This window comes from Antedon mediterranea, chromosome 9 (assembly GCF_964355755.1).
Source record: "Antedon mediterranea chromosome 9, ecAntMedi1.1, whole genome shotgun sequence".
Taxonomy (NCBI): domain Eukaryota; kingdom Metazoa; phylum Echinodermata; class Crinoidea; order Comatulida; family Antedonidae; genus Antedon; species Antedon mediterranea.
In genome coordinates this window covers 7,797,894-7,814,057 of record NC_092678.1, presented here as the reverse complement: position 1 = coordinate 7,814,057, position 16,164 = coordinate 7,797,894, and positions in this window count along the sequence as shown.

The following is a 16,164-nucleotide window of genomic DNA, read 5'->3' as shown; positions in this document are numbered from 1 at the left end:
AATACTGTAAATATAAAATATGCCACCATATGTACTTTTTGAGATATCATTTTTACTTGAGTCTTACTGTTGTACTGATTTTATGATTGTTTTATGTTTATATTGTATGCATCTGTGCGACTCTGGTTAATAAAGTAAATCAATCAATCAATTGCAACTTAATTTATATCTTTATAAAAATTTACTGATCTGAAACACTTCTACAACTTAAATGAATATAAATTTATATTTTATATTAGCGAATAAAATGAAAAACTATCAGCAATGATATTGAAATCGAGAAAACCACTTTACAGCTTCCACCGTCCAACCTCATATTGAAGAACGAGATAGAAAATCTTGATACCAACAAAAAACCTGAAATGAAAATGAATAGCTGAAATGTAAAGAACTATTTAAATAATTGTCACTATGACGAAAACATTTTCTTAAATACTGTATAATTATATAATTATTCCACAACCTGAAAACATATTCAGATAAAATATGACTGTACTGTAGGCCTACCATAAAAAAGCACTAAACACAAAACTTCCTTGTGTCTGTATATTTATTGTATAATTATTAATACAGTAAATAAATTGTACCCATCAGTTGCCAATAATGAGGATATTTAACTATATGTCAGGCTGCGATTGGCTTAATTATCTTTTTAAAACCTTCCCAACGCATCTTCAATATAGAGTAGGATTAACGAAACTTTAATAATACTAAATTGTAACTAAAGTATTTTAATTATCAACATGTTACTAAGGCTAAGCCTAGGCCGATATTACGACAACCATCCACCAGGTCGTGCACACACCCACACCTGCAACAACCACAATCAACACACCATGCACCACACACGACGGAACTAGTGCCGCGAGACGTAACAATTATGTGAAATGAGGACCTTTTTTAAAATGTTCGCTGTAGGAAGCTTAAATAGGGTTTCAAGCCAATTTTAACGTAAAACAGACTATTGATACTTACTCTATCCATATACGCCAATTTTTTGGTAATTCACTGTATGGGATGCAAATCCCACTAATGGAAAATTTGTAAACAAACACAAGTTAGAAAACTTCAGCTTTGACGGCTGCACACGAACTTTGGAAAGAAACTGTCACTGACAACAAATCCAACAAATTATTCCGAAAATTAGGTGACCTGCGACATCTTAAACATATAAGGAACTGATCTTACCATATATGGTTAATTTTTCGCCTATTAGTGTTTATTAAACAGCTATAAAATGACGTATACTTTATGCTAATGTTTTCGCGCGAAACGTTGATGCCTCTGTGCCGAGAGAGGGCTTCTAAAATTAATGACGTCATGCGAAGTCGAAAATTTCGCGATAACGGTCATATTTCCCAACTGGATGTGTAAACCGCTCTTTGCTAGCTCGGAGCCGGTTAAGTAATAGAGGGCGTTTGGTCAAATCACTCGACGCAAATATAACACTCGACAATTAAAATATATAATGTTCACAATGCATTAACTATCAAATTTAGTATCAAAACAATCATGTTTGAAGGTTTTGTTGTGATAATAACGAAATTATCAAAACATGATTTTAAACAACAAAATGTAAAAACAATGCATTCATTAGAGAATCGCTGTACAAATTGTTTTGATATTAAATTCGACCAAACGCCCTCTATTACTTAACCGGCTTCGATAGTTAAAGCTTTTTGCACATAGTAGGATACAAAAATGGCTTCTAATCCATTCAAAGTCGTAACTCTTCAAATATGGCTCTGGGGAAAGTCTAACAGAATGGATGGATGATCAATTGACGGACGGACGAACGAACGAATAAAGTACCAGTAGAGAATAGTCATAATAATAAAGTAAACAGATTATCAGATAAGTGTAGGCCTACATATAATTTGGACTAACAGTTCTATCTAACTCGGTCCCACCTTGTTAAATAGAACAATATTCAATTTTTCAATATTTCAAGCCATGAAATATTATCACCGTTCAACTAACTCAATGTCACTATTTTAGTTAGTTATAAACCTAGTAGTTTTACTTTTACGCCAGATACTTGTACTGGACAGATTCGGCCACTTTTGATAGGATAGAACGAGTAAAGTTAAATGACTTGAGTACAAGAACCGCTATAGTAACAACTGGACTTTTACGACCACATGGACTTGTGTTAGCAGTTCCAGGTAAGGTCTGAGCTATTTGTTATGTTATCTATCTCTTTAATTTTAAGTTTGTTAATAACACACTGCCGATCCAAATAATGAATATGTTTTGTTTGTGTGATCAAAGAGCCCATAATTTAAGAATTGTAACAAAACTCAATATTCCATTTGCCAGACTTCGAAAATATCAATTCTAGTTACTTATAATGAACCTAAATTATGGAATAACTTTGAAAATTAACTAATCTGTTGCAAGTTATTGTAGGTTTTAAGAAAGGACTAAGGACTGATATTATTTTAAATTATGAAGATCTTGCTTAGTGTAGGCCTATCAGTTTTTATTCTTTTAATATTATTGCCATTCACTAATTTGATCAATACTGTTATAAAAGAAATGTTCTTGTCGAAAAGATTAGTTAAATGAAAAAGTGTTAAGTAGGTCTACCGAATGATATTGATGCTACTTTTCCTTAAGATTTCTATGTTTGTTTATTTAATTTTTACCTCTAATTTGATTCCTAAAAAAGTAGTCTGTATTATTTACCGTTTATCGTTTCGGTTTTGATGACTTTCCTTTTGAATGAATGTTTATGAATGTTGTTATTTATACAGTAATGTTAACTGGTAACTTTACTTTAGCTTTACCAAAATGTTCATTACAATTTTTTTGAATTTCAAGAAATGTAAAATTCAGCTTTTAAAATGTGTAGTTTATATTGTAATATTTTTAATGAACTGATATAACTAAGAAGAATTGATGACACTTCATAAAAAGACAACATCAATTTCATTACATAGTGCCTGTAGTCACTTTGTAGATAAATTATAATATTATGAGTTGCCAAGATTTACAACACGTTGTACAGCTTTTGCGAGTAAAATGCGTGTAGGGGACGAGCACGAGTCGAATCACTAAGGCAGATAACACTTTTTTCATGTATCGTGATATTTATACTATACTATCAAAAGTATTCGATTCTTATCATTATTGCCTGGATTTGTTATTTTCAAGATGACAAGATGTATTGGGGTGATTTACAAGGTGGGCAAATTGAAGAAGCTAACCTTGATGGAACTAACAGAAGAACGATTTTAACTGGAAGGAATCCTTTAAATATTGACATATATGGAAAGTATTTGTACTGGACAGAAGAGTACGGTGGAATTTATAGAGTTGATAGACACACTGGAGTATCATCATTGCAGAGTAGAGATAGTCGGCTTAACAAGCCAAGAAACTTATATATCTTTAAAAGTAATTCTTTGTTTACTTTGTTGTAAGTTTAAAATGTACGTGACTGCCAAAGACAAACTAAATTACGTACTACCATAAAAGTTCCCTTAACATTTCTATTAAAGTGGAACTGGTATGGTAAAGTATTATGTTTGTCACGATACGGTTCAACTTCAATGATTGCAATCGTTGGGTTGATTGAACGTCGGTTGAAAACAGGCTTAACGCACGGCAACTGTTAGACTTGCCCCAAGTCTGTAGTTATTTCAAGACTGATAGTTTTCTGACCCTGAAATACGTATCAAGCTCAAATATTATACGTATAAAACGCCATATGTACCAAAATATTTATCTTTTTATTAATATTAAGTCAAAACTCCGTCTGGAACTCAGACTAGGCAACTGTTTGCTAAACTACGCTGTTGTGCAAATGTTTAATGTGGACGTTATTTTTTAAGGTTTACGTGTTCGTACGAAAACTCCCTAGAAATGTAAAAAGACACCAACACCGTTGAAAATAAAAGGATATTCAATATAAGTCGACATTTAAAACCCTTAATTTTCTTTGTTCTAACAAACAAACTATGGAATAATATCGTATATTTTCACAATAATGTTATTAATTCTACGTTTTGCTGTAGGTGCACTATCAATGGTTATATTGAAAAACGTGTTTCTACCTATCTCAGAAGAATAATTCAAATATATATATAGATTAACTGTAGATAATAACGTACATTTCAGCTCCCAGATTGATGGAAGCGAGCGCAACCGTAGAGTATCCAACAATCTACTATGGAAACGAAGTTAAGACGGAATTTTTGGTTAACACTACTGGATTGAAATCCGGAACAGGCTTTAAAGTCACTCTTACAGCTGAACATATGGAGGTATTTAACCACAAAATAATGTATACAAAAGTACTGCTGAAAAATTAAAGTGTCAGAAAATATCATTTTCTTTTCTGTTTTCTTTTATTCTCAAATAATTAAATTGAACTAAATATCAGGTTTAGTGATTTAGTCGGCGATTTAGCTGAAGTTCGGTTTATGAATTAAAATAACGTCAAGTTTTAGCTCGAACTACGATTAAGTCGAACTGCAAACTTCGACTACTTCTTTAATGAATCGAATTTGAAGTAATAGCTCGAACTTAGGACTTTTTCAAGTCGAATTTCGAACTACGACTAAAGTCCGGTTTAAGAATACGGGCGTTAGCTCCGCCCACTTCGTTAAAGCTCATGCATAAATTATTCATGAGCACCGTCCTGTGGCTTCCATATTGACACGTTACGTTAATAGTTACATCAGTAAATTTCTTTTTCAGTTCGACATTTCTGCAGATTCTTTTATATGGAACTTATCAGGAAATGGAAATACCGACTCAACAGTGATGGTATGATTCTTTCTTGTGTCTAAATATTGGAAACTAATGAGAGTTTAAGCATCAGTTATACTGTTTAATGTGATATTTATTCCATGAATCATTGTTAGTTAGTGATGCAATATAATCGATTGTATGTCAATATAATCTGTATTTATCTGTATCTGTTTAATATATACTATTTTCTTTATTTATTTTATAAATATCATCTTATATAGCGCCCTCTATATAATTTTAAATCATTATAGCATGCCCTCTATTGTTTACCCGAAATTTCGTTTTTAGTCGCGTGGACGCGACTCTATAGTTCACTATGTCGGTCGGTCGGTCGGTCTGTCGGTTTGTCGCATGCGTACGCGCGCTTAAAATTTTCAAAATTTATTTTCGATGAAATAAGAGTACGTTTCAGGCAATTTTAAGCGTTTACAAAATTGCCATGAGTGCGCATATTTTTGCGCGCGCACTGCGCGTGAAATGTTATTACGCACTCTTTTTGCCCGATTTCTGTTTTCTTGACTTACTTTTCTCGAAATTACGTTATACGAGCACGTCAAAAGTGACAGGCTACGCACTTGTAAATTAAAAAAATATAAATGTTTTTAAACATTTCAACATTTTTAAACATGTTCAGTAATTTCGGTCAGTTGGTAGGTTGGTCGGTCGGTAAACACTAATGAGCACGCGACTGCAGCCATCTATATGGCCTTGTTTTTTTAACTTGGGACCTCTGTCGTATATACAAATTGTAAGTAGTAGTTTGTACTAAGATGACATCGGGTATGAAGCGTCTCACATACACACAGAGCCAAAATCGCATCTTGGACATGCACAGTGTATGGACTCTATGGATTTTCATTAAATATCACTTCATGCTACCATTCTAATAATATCTAACTTTCAAACTTTTGCATTTCTCTTTTTTCATTTCATCTTTCTTGTCTTGGTGAAAAGGGGGGATACTACATATTCCTCCCTTGAGTTTATAGCCTCTCTACTCAAACACAAATAAGAACACAAATAAGATAGTTTAACAAGAAAAATTTTAATTATGTATTTTACCGCCATCTTTCATTTTTAAATTTTAATTAACATCTTATCTAAAATTTTAAATGAAAACAAATATGGTTAATATTTCAAGCATCTTATTATGCAAATATACCTGTATTTTAACTACTTTATAAACTTACTCTAATTTTCACAAATGTACATCTATAAAATATATTCATAACTAAGAATTTAAATAAAAGTGAGATGAATTCACACAAGACAAAAAAACTAAGGAGAGTTTGAAATAAGATTTTATAACTAAATAAAACCATAATGGTATGCAAAGATGTATAAAATATATATATAAGAATTTTAGCTAGAAAGACAATATTACTCAATACCCTGAGGCAAAGCTACCCAAGAAGGTGCACTTACAAACAACTACAATGCTTTAATTATTGTCATTTTTCAGAGCGACTTCACGGTCACCCTGGTCTCATCCGCAGCAGAAATTACATTGTCTTTTAGTAATGATGTTTACTTTTCGTCTGATATTCTTTTTGAAGGGACCATCAACTCTACTGTTAACGGTATCTTAACTGAAATGTTTACTTATATATAAACCAACATATATTATTTTACACAATATGAGTACAGGAAAACACATGCGAATTAAGGTACTCAGAACATAGTTACTCATTTTATCAACGAAGTATAAAACTGACTCTAAATAACGAGAAGGAAGCGAAGAATCGACGTATCGTCATATTACATTACATGCAATATTTAGAAACAATAATTAACTAGGGCCTACATTGTTTTAAGGTATAGGCTTATTTTCAGGATTGACTTTATTTGAATGTGAACTGAATAGAAACGTATAAGTAGTGTTATCATATCAATATTAAATACCTTACAGCCGTCAATTATCTCAACAATCAAGCCTCATATTTGTTCTACAATTTATTATTCTCCAACTGGTACTTTGATTGCATACTGTCTTCGTGTCTGCTTCCTTGGCAAATAAGTACAATTGACAGGGAATGTCTAAACAGTCATAATATTATAGCAGTAGCAATTTACAGCATTCATTTTGAAAAGAAAACATAATCTCGAAAAGAACCCCATCTAAAAATGTAGCCCACCAAACAGTTTTTTTTACGGTATTTATTTTAAAGATTTTTTTTTAACGTTTTGTTTGATCATTAACTTACCATAGCCAATGTGAAACCTGGGGTTATTCTACGTGTAACTATTACTGCTGAAATTGATGACGCCGGTTTGGTCACTGCAGAAGGAGCTACCATATGTAAACTACCGCAGTTCGTGTTGAACATCACCGAGAAATCTACAGATGGTAATGTTTATGTTAACGTTGGTCAAAAAGTGCATATGAACCTCATTGTTGAGTTTCCAAAAGGTACTGCTGATCCAACAATTGAAGTCACATTACCATACAACTTTACGACTAACAAGACAAGCGAGCAGTGGAGTATCAACAAAGTGTCGGTTTCGTTCGTTAGTGAATCATTGTTCTGTACATATTCGACAGAGTTCTGCTACTACGCTCCTCAGACGCAGTACATTGCTAACAATGATGATTTCGGCATCCTTAAAGACTGTTCAGTGACACAGTTTGACGGATTTATTGAAGTGAACGACCCAGAAGCTTCCAATAACATCTTGGCGTTAGAAGTTGAAATTGTCCTAGACGATACAGACGCGGTGGTCAATGGATCAGAGCACTGGTTAAGACTTAGAATGCAGATTGGCGACGGAGCTCATATCTGGGCTGGAGATGTACCAGTTTATGCGCTGATTAATGAAGTCCCGAAGCCTAAAATGTCGTTCAAGATAACGTACGAAACTAATTCCTTTTATAAAGGGTAAGTAAGCAATGTAAATCTAATTGTTATTATTATTGTAGAATTGTATGAATAAAATAAAGATAAATGCTTCAGACTGACACTGGCAAACACAACCAGAATCATATACCTCTTTTTAAATGGCAAAAAATTGCATTCGTCGTATTTGATCTTTGTCAATTATTGTTTTTAAATTTAACCAATTTTTACACACGCATTTGACATTTGGGTTGTGGCATTTGGAATTTGGTCACGGCGTTTGACAATTTGGTCGCGACATTATGTTCACATAAGCACCCTTAGACGTCATGATACACTGATTGTAGTACCACTCTAATTCGATTTGGATAATAGTCTATTTTGGTTGTTATTCATGTTAGTTATGATGTAATACTACTGATTAGTATTTGGCACGATGACGATTCAACGGGAAAAGCAGTAGATGTAACATTCACAATAATGACGTCGAAAAATGTGCGATATATTAGCCTTGAATCAGAATACACAGAGCTGTTCCAGCCACCAGTGGTAAACCCAAGCATGTCTGGACCATCTCCTGTTCGATTTAATGTAAGTTATTCTACAATAATGGTTGCAGCAACAGATTCAATTATGTGTAGGGCCCACTTTTAACTTAGTACTCTATATGTTTTACCTACAGAGTGCGATCTGTTCACTCATGCAGATTTGTTTTATTGAAACGGTTTACAAGTACTTACTTCACTGGAAAGTGTGTTTAAATGACTTATGATATAAGTGGGCAGGGGTTTTCTCAATGAAAGCATGCATAAAGGATAGTCTGGATTCCAGATGGAGTTTTGACTTAATATATTAGTAAAAAGACAAATATTTGTATAATAGGCCTATGGCGTTTCATACGTATAACACTTGAGCTCGAATAAATATAAAAAAGACAATAAATACAGACTTGGAGCAAGTCTAGCGTAAAGGACAGCATTTAGTAACATTTTTATGTATTTTACAGCTTGGAACCATTCAGATTGCTGCAAAACCAACTTTCCGTGTACGCCTAGGAATCGACAAAAACGGAAACAGTTCTCCGGGCACTCATCGCTTTGTTGGCGTGGCTGATTTGTTGTGGTTCTCGACTGTTAATAGCGCTAAAGTTCTTGGTTCCACAAAACATTTTCAATTTAAGTATTCGGACAGACCAGATGTTGGTGGTGGTAAGTGTACGTTAGTGGGTTAGATTAATCTCTTTAAGAAGACATACATAGTTTGCCTAATTCGAACCATTTTAAAATGGATATAGGTCCATCTCATCAGGTTTGGGGATTGTACGCGAGGTAATTAGTACCTGATGTTTGCCCATAAGTGGACCAACAACATTAAACCATTCTTATCAATTCCGAATTCTGTTTATTATGTATTATCGGTAAAGTATCGAAAATTTGTCCTGTAACATAGAGGAGTTGTAGATACAGGATCACATGTGTATTATAACGACTTCCTCGACCAAACCAACATTGGTTGATACAAATTTACATATATTACGTTGTAATAAAGAGTGTGTCAATGATCCTTAGAAACATGAATCGGCGGATTATTACTACCCTATAACTCTTACACTTTTAACTCTTACTTTTAGATTTATGTCGGTCTGGTTACACACCTTACAAAGAAACGTGTTACAAAGTGTTCAACGACACGCTAGAAACTTGGGATGCAGCAAAGGCGGCCTGTGAAGCAGACAATGCTCAATTAGTCATGATCGAAGATACGTTTGAACAGCAATTTCTTCGCGGCCTCGTTCCAGCACTCTCGCCATACAAATACTGGATTGGGCTGAAAGACGTTGGGGTGAGTATGGCTCAGAGACCCCGTGTTACTCATAATTACCGTAATGAGCTGACCATGCCAACTAAACGAGAAAGGGGACGTAACTTCGATAGGGCAAGTCTATAATTATCACATAATGATCACATGATCATGCCGTTTATTATGACTTTTCAATTATAACAATGTATATGTTCTAGGGTACTGATACTTTCAAGTGGACAAACGGGTCATCTGCGTCTTTTACAAAATGGCTACCAAACCGACCCGGAACAAGTGTGACCAAAGACTGCGGAGCTGCGGCTTTTGTAGATGTCTACGATACCAGGGATGTCAGTACTGATCTTGGTGACTGGGACATTATGGACTGCGCCTCTATCTTGCCAGCTATCTGCGAGTATCAAATGTTAGATTTTGAATACGGTACGCTAATTCCATGGTTCTTACGTACTGCACAAGACCGTGTTTCTGCAGTTAATAATTAACCGATAAACTTAACCAAAAATGAACTGATAAAGTTCATGTAAAAACGGGGTTTAACTGATTCCGCTCCAGAAAAATTAACCGATAATTACCTCATTCAAATCGGATAATTATCGGATAAATTCAATAATGTTTTAACCTTTGACCTAAGGACAAATTATTGCGTTGTGATTGGGCACTTGATTGTTCGATAATGACTACATACTATCATAGACTTGATCGCCACAATAAACCTCTAAATGAGCTACTGCAATTTTGTAATAAAGAAACGCACACATTGTCTATTAGAAAGAGGGTTTCAGAAAAATAAGTAAGGTTGTCCATTGTTATAGTACTTTTATTCTTCAGAACCAGTACTAAGATATGCAAAAGAAGCTGTGATGAGGTACAGCAAATGGACCGAATCTCAGACAGACGTCTGCCATTATGATGGGGGATCTAGCCAGTGCGATTGTTGCCTGGCTGGTGCTCATACGTGTGAAAACGGAAAACATACTGTGTGTGTCAGTGATCCTAGTAGATGCCCAGTTCCAGGTAAGTTTGGAATAAAGAGTCCTTGCGTTTGCGTTGCGTCCTAGTGGGAACCAAGCATAAGAGCTTCAATATATATAATACTTCTCAATCTACAATACATGTTTCAGTAAACATATCTAAAAAATTAGTCTAAACTAATATCCCTTAAAACCCAAAAAGGAACTAGTAAATGTCATCCAGTAATCCCCGAGAGCACCAAACTCGTTCCTATTTAACATGGGTTGGTTTTTATTTGTGTGACTTTTAGCAATTTGTCGAAAATCAACACTCACGACATTTTTCACACAATACAATTTATCGATTTTTATTTTGACAGATTATTATGACCGGGGTTTTGTCATTACTAAGAAGTTGGACGATCCGGATAATGACGTAATTTTTGCTTGTAACCCTTCAGTTAGACGTCTATCAGACATGGTTGTTCCGTCCTGCTATGTACAAAATAATTCACCAGATGGACGCTGGAAAGGTAAAACAATAATGTCCCTCAAATAGCACTGAGGCTGGCTGATATATCAAAACACTTCGAACTTCAATACTTACAGCCCAACTAACACGGGTCATCATACACATTGATATGGACAGCAAGAGGAATCTCCAACTTAATAAATAGAAAAGTAATAGGCCTAACACTGACACTTTTTCCCGCAGATCTTTAGATTTGCAGACAACTAGCAAGGAATAGTTAGGCATAGGCCTAGATTTCTTTTGTCAATACATCCTTCATTGAATGCCTAGCGCCCACACAACAATGACTTTCTATTTTTCTCAATTTCAATTTTTTTTAAAGACACATAAACAGAACATTGCAAATATATCAATATTTTTTTTTTGTCAAAATGAAAAATATATCCCTATACTATTATCATTATAATAGGGGCCTATGTGTAAAAATATAAATCTTCTTCAATAGCTCTACCAATGAACCTACACAATGTCATTGGATCTGACCAGCTCACAGGACTTATCTATGGCATTCACATGGACATGCGCAGTTACATGCGCAGTAAAGATCACGGTGCAACGTGGGAGTTTATCAGTAAAGACGCCTGGGACTCTGTGACAAAACGTTTGCCGGATTTCAAGACGGCTGGAACTAATGAAGACAACTGGCTTTGTGAGTTTATATAATATTATTTAGCTCTCACTAAGGTCTCACGGTCATGTACGTTCAATGAGAGTAATTTGACCAATCACAAGCGACGCCTCATCTGAACAGTTGATTGTGATTGGTCAAGCATGGGTTACCTGTCTTTGCTTCAGTGTTTGAATGTTACCGTTATGTTCTTTGAATAACATTAAGTTTTGGACCCTTTGTGACGTCCGCTGAAAGTTATAACTAATGTTAGATTAACCTTCGAACAACGTTCAGCGAACGTTTGTTGAATTTTACAGTTTATGTCTTTTTTTTAATGTTTTGAAATGAACTTTCAAATAACATAAGTTGTGGACCCTTTCTGACGTCCAGTGAACGTTATAACTAACGTTAGTTTAACCTTCAAACGACGTTCAGCGAACGTTAAAGCTGACGTTCACCAAACGTTAGTTGAGTATTACCATTACGGTTTTTGAATGTTTTCAAATAAAGTGAATGTGTGGACCCTTTTTGACGTCCGTTAAACGTAATTGTTAACGTTAGGTTTCAAGCAACCTGTTAATTGAACGTTCGTAGTCACTTAACCAAACGCTAACCAAAATATAACGCTTCAATATTTGAAACTGAAATAATTACATTACTACTAATGTGTTGTTTCTAAGTGCGACAATCTTAATGGCAGAATATACTTTTATGCCGCAAGAGGCCAGACGGAAAAATACAATACACACCAACTTGGATGGAAAATGTCATTTATTTAAATGACGAAACACATAATAGCATATATATAATAATAGAGTTGTAATAATGGGGCAGCCCATAACTAATTTAGTTTACATAATGTATGGGCTGCCCCTATCAAGTGTACCGTATATGTACGGACAATAACTACTACTAACTAAACACCTTGGTTATTACATAAAATCACATAAATATATATTGAATGTTAAATATAATATGCATGGTTATCAAGAATCCAAAGATTAACTTGACTTACTAAACTAAAACTAATTAAAATACAAGTTTGCTGCAGGTGAACATGCCCAAGTAATGTAAACTTCAAACACTGGTGGAAGCAGGGGAGGACGATGGGTAAATCTTTAAACACGTCTACTCCGGATGGATGCTAAAAGTGAAAGGACACATACACCACGCGGATGTATCAAATTCCCCACGCTAGTACCCGCCGCAGCCCACCACGTGATGACGTAGAGCCCCGCCCTCCTGCGGCACAAATTCATCTTTCTACCCAGGCTCGAAAAATGTGTTTTATGATAATGATGATTATAAGTTTTATGCTACTGTGCTTATTTAACACATTTCTATCTTTTCAACAGATGATGACAGTGGCCTGAAGTATAATGGAGTTTTGAAAATGAAAAAAGACTGCTGCTAAATCGAGACTCTTATTATTCAGCTTTTGCAAATATTATGCAATTATAGATTTTCGTTCTATTGTGGTTTTGAAATTTAATCGAAAATGTAACTTTGAAATTTACATAGAAAATTGTAGATTTGTTATTTTTACACTAAGTAATCGAAATGAATAGAAATATATTATACATTAATGTTGATATTTGAATAACTTAAAATACCAAAAAATATACATGTATATACATAAAATAAAAATAATATGAAATTTAAATTAAACCAAAGGCCAACTACGTTAGATTTTAAGACCACACATGGATTTTTACAAAACAGTAATCTGTAACATCATTTTCAATAAACAATGTCTTTGTTCTTGATGTCAAATAATCGAAACTTTATTTTGAATGTCAACCTATATGTCGGTATTTACAATGACTGTCATTGGATATTATAATAATTCTTCGCTGTCAGATAATCATTGAATTATAATCAGATAGTAAAGTAAAAGTTTTTGTTTGTAGGATAGGCCTACAATTTGTTCACATTTGAATGTCATATTATAGCACCTTTCGGTCTCACTGACCATTTATCACTTGTTGACTTGATTTTGTATTTATTAAACCTAATCACTGCACTTAACAAAAAGGAAGCGGAAAGAAAGGGATAAACAGGTGAAAAGCACCTCTATCCACATTTCCCCTTAAAATATACGTAACAGTAGAACTAACAGTATAGACCAAATGCACAAAAGTAAATACAGTATAAAAATGGCTAAAATATATGACTTTTTTCAATTTGATGATGATTACTGCCTTTTCACTGAAAGGTATGCCGACATTTCCGCTTGGGCTGCTCCGTGAATCTCTTTTACCAGTTTCTGGTCTTTCATTGGCTAGTTCTTTAAGTTGTTTCATGTCTTTCTTGGTTTTCAATTGTCCGGGATACTTGATGTTTGTGTTCTGCTTATAAAGGGTGAGTAGGTCGTTGCTGAGACTTTTTTCAATTTACCGTAGAATTTACAGACTTATTGAAGAGTAAAAGAGAATTGTTTGACCTGATATCTCGATACGGTAACTGATTCCAAATGGGAATAATCTGTTGAAAATATGATAATTTATGTAATTCAGTTTTACTTATCGGACATAAGTACATACTGGTCAGATACAGATCTTGTAATTCGACGTTTTGAATGGTCATAACCCCCGGGGTGTTTCCGGAGATCACTCTGGAGTTTTGGTGAAAGAAGTATTATTTAACTTCACCAATCTTTCTGTCAAAAGATATCAGCGTGGTTGACTTGACTAAAACTCAAAATTAAATCTTGCTCCTCAAACAATCTGTCACATGATCTTAGATCATTTTAAAGCCGATTTTCCTCTAGGCGAGTTTGGTAGCGCGAATCCAACGTTTCGAAGAGAAAGAAATCGCGCTACTCTCTTTCCACCACTACATGAACGAATAGCTGCGACGTTCATGTTTATCTCGTGGCTGCTGAGCTTTTCGATTCGCATGAGTGCTCATGAAAGCGCCGTAGCTCATTTTCTGATTAGTTGCGCAATATTTCGCTTAGTGGGTTAACAGAGCAGTTAAGTTGAGTTTACGTTATCTTAACGTCAGCTTTAATTATCTAGGCGATATCGATAGTATGTACTTTACTGAGTTCTTTTTTAGTCACGTCTTCTCTGTTGCAGCACCTTTATATTATGCATGGTTGTAAATTGTCTAGTGATGTAATGGATGATACACAAGCTTTGCAGATCAGTGGCAATAATCTTAGCACCATCGATGGTGCTTTCCTGGGTTATTTAATAAGTGTGTGTTCAATGTTGAAAACCCTTGACATGACTAATTGTAATCTATCTGGCACTATTATGAATGATTTGATCATAGATTGTTCCGATAGGGGAGTTGATCTTGATGTGTTAGTGACAATGATTTAAGCAATATAGATGGTACTTTGCTTGACACTGAAGGTGTTTTACTTGGTTCTTTATTGGATATGTCTCCTGAGTTGAGTCATCTTGACCTGAAAGATTCTAATCTGTCAGGGGTTGTAATGAATAAAACGATCATCGAGTGTTCTAATAGAAGAATGGAATTACCTTTACTGAATCTTGACATCAGTGGTAATAATCTCAACGACAATGATGGTACTTTACTAGGTTCTTTAGTCATTATGTGTACAAGTCTAGAATATCTGTATATGTACGATTGCAATCTACCTAGGACTGTATTAAACAGTATGATCGAAGAGTGTTCCAATAGAAATATCGAGTTAAAGTCACTGAAGCTCATTGATATCAGTGGAAATGATCCTAATAAAATTGATGGAGCCTTACTTTGCACTCTTTTGACAATTTTTCCTCGTCTTATAGACATGGACATGGATGAATGCGATATATAAAATGTAATAGGACTACAGGATTTTGAATTAAGTGTCATAATAAAGTGAAGTTGAAATTATAACAAGGCTGAACGACGTCACAAGAATGCAAGATATTTTATAACGGTACTTTTTCAGAGCCCGGTTTATGTTTTATTATGCAATACAGAAACTCCATTTTAATTTGACATTTGACATCTAACCTTTAACATGGTTTGTATTGCTCTCTTCTTTCTGGCTGGTATTTTTAATAATTTACTTTGTATCGTATTTAAGCTTAGATTCGTTGTTATCAATACATTTGAAGTTAGATTATTTGAGCCTGTTTTCCGTAAGCTAATCAGCAAAAACTACGCTCTTGGATAACACGAGAATGGGAGACGTCTTGGTACCGAAAACTACAGTGGCCTGTAAATACTGTACAATTTAGGTTAATTCGAGTTACTTTGTAAAATAATATATATTTGTTTTCATTTTAATGTATTTCATCAACGTATGTGATATATGTTTTTTTAAATTAATTTATTTTTATTAACTGTCTACAGTATATTTATTTTGAGTGTCTTATTAGTTATACTCAGTGTATACATTATATGCATTTTCGTTAACAAAATTAATTGAATTTTAATTAATAATAATTATTTTAGTGAGTTTTAGTAACAGATAGATTAATGTTTGTAATAATTATATAAAGCAATGTTTATTAAGCTAAATTATGTTACGTTATGTTCTCTGTATTAATAATTAGGCCTATAGCAAAAAAACAATCAATCAATTTGTGTTTTCATGAGATTGTATCGACAACCATTATTCATATAAAAGGAAACAATTGTATTATTCAAAAACAAAAGATCGATTGAATATTATATTAAAGATGTATTTTCCTC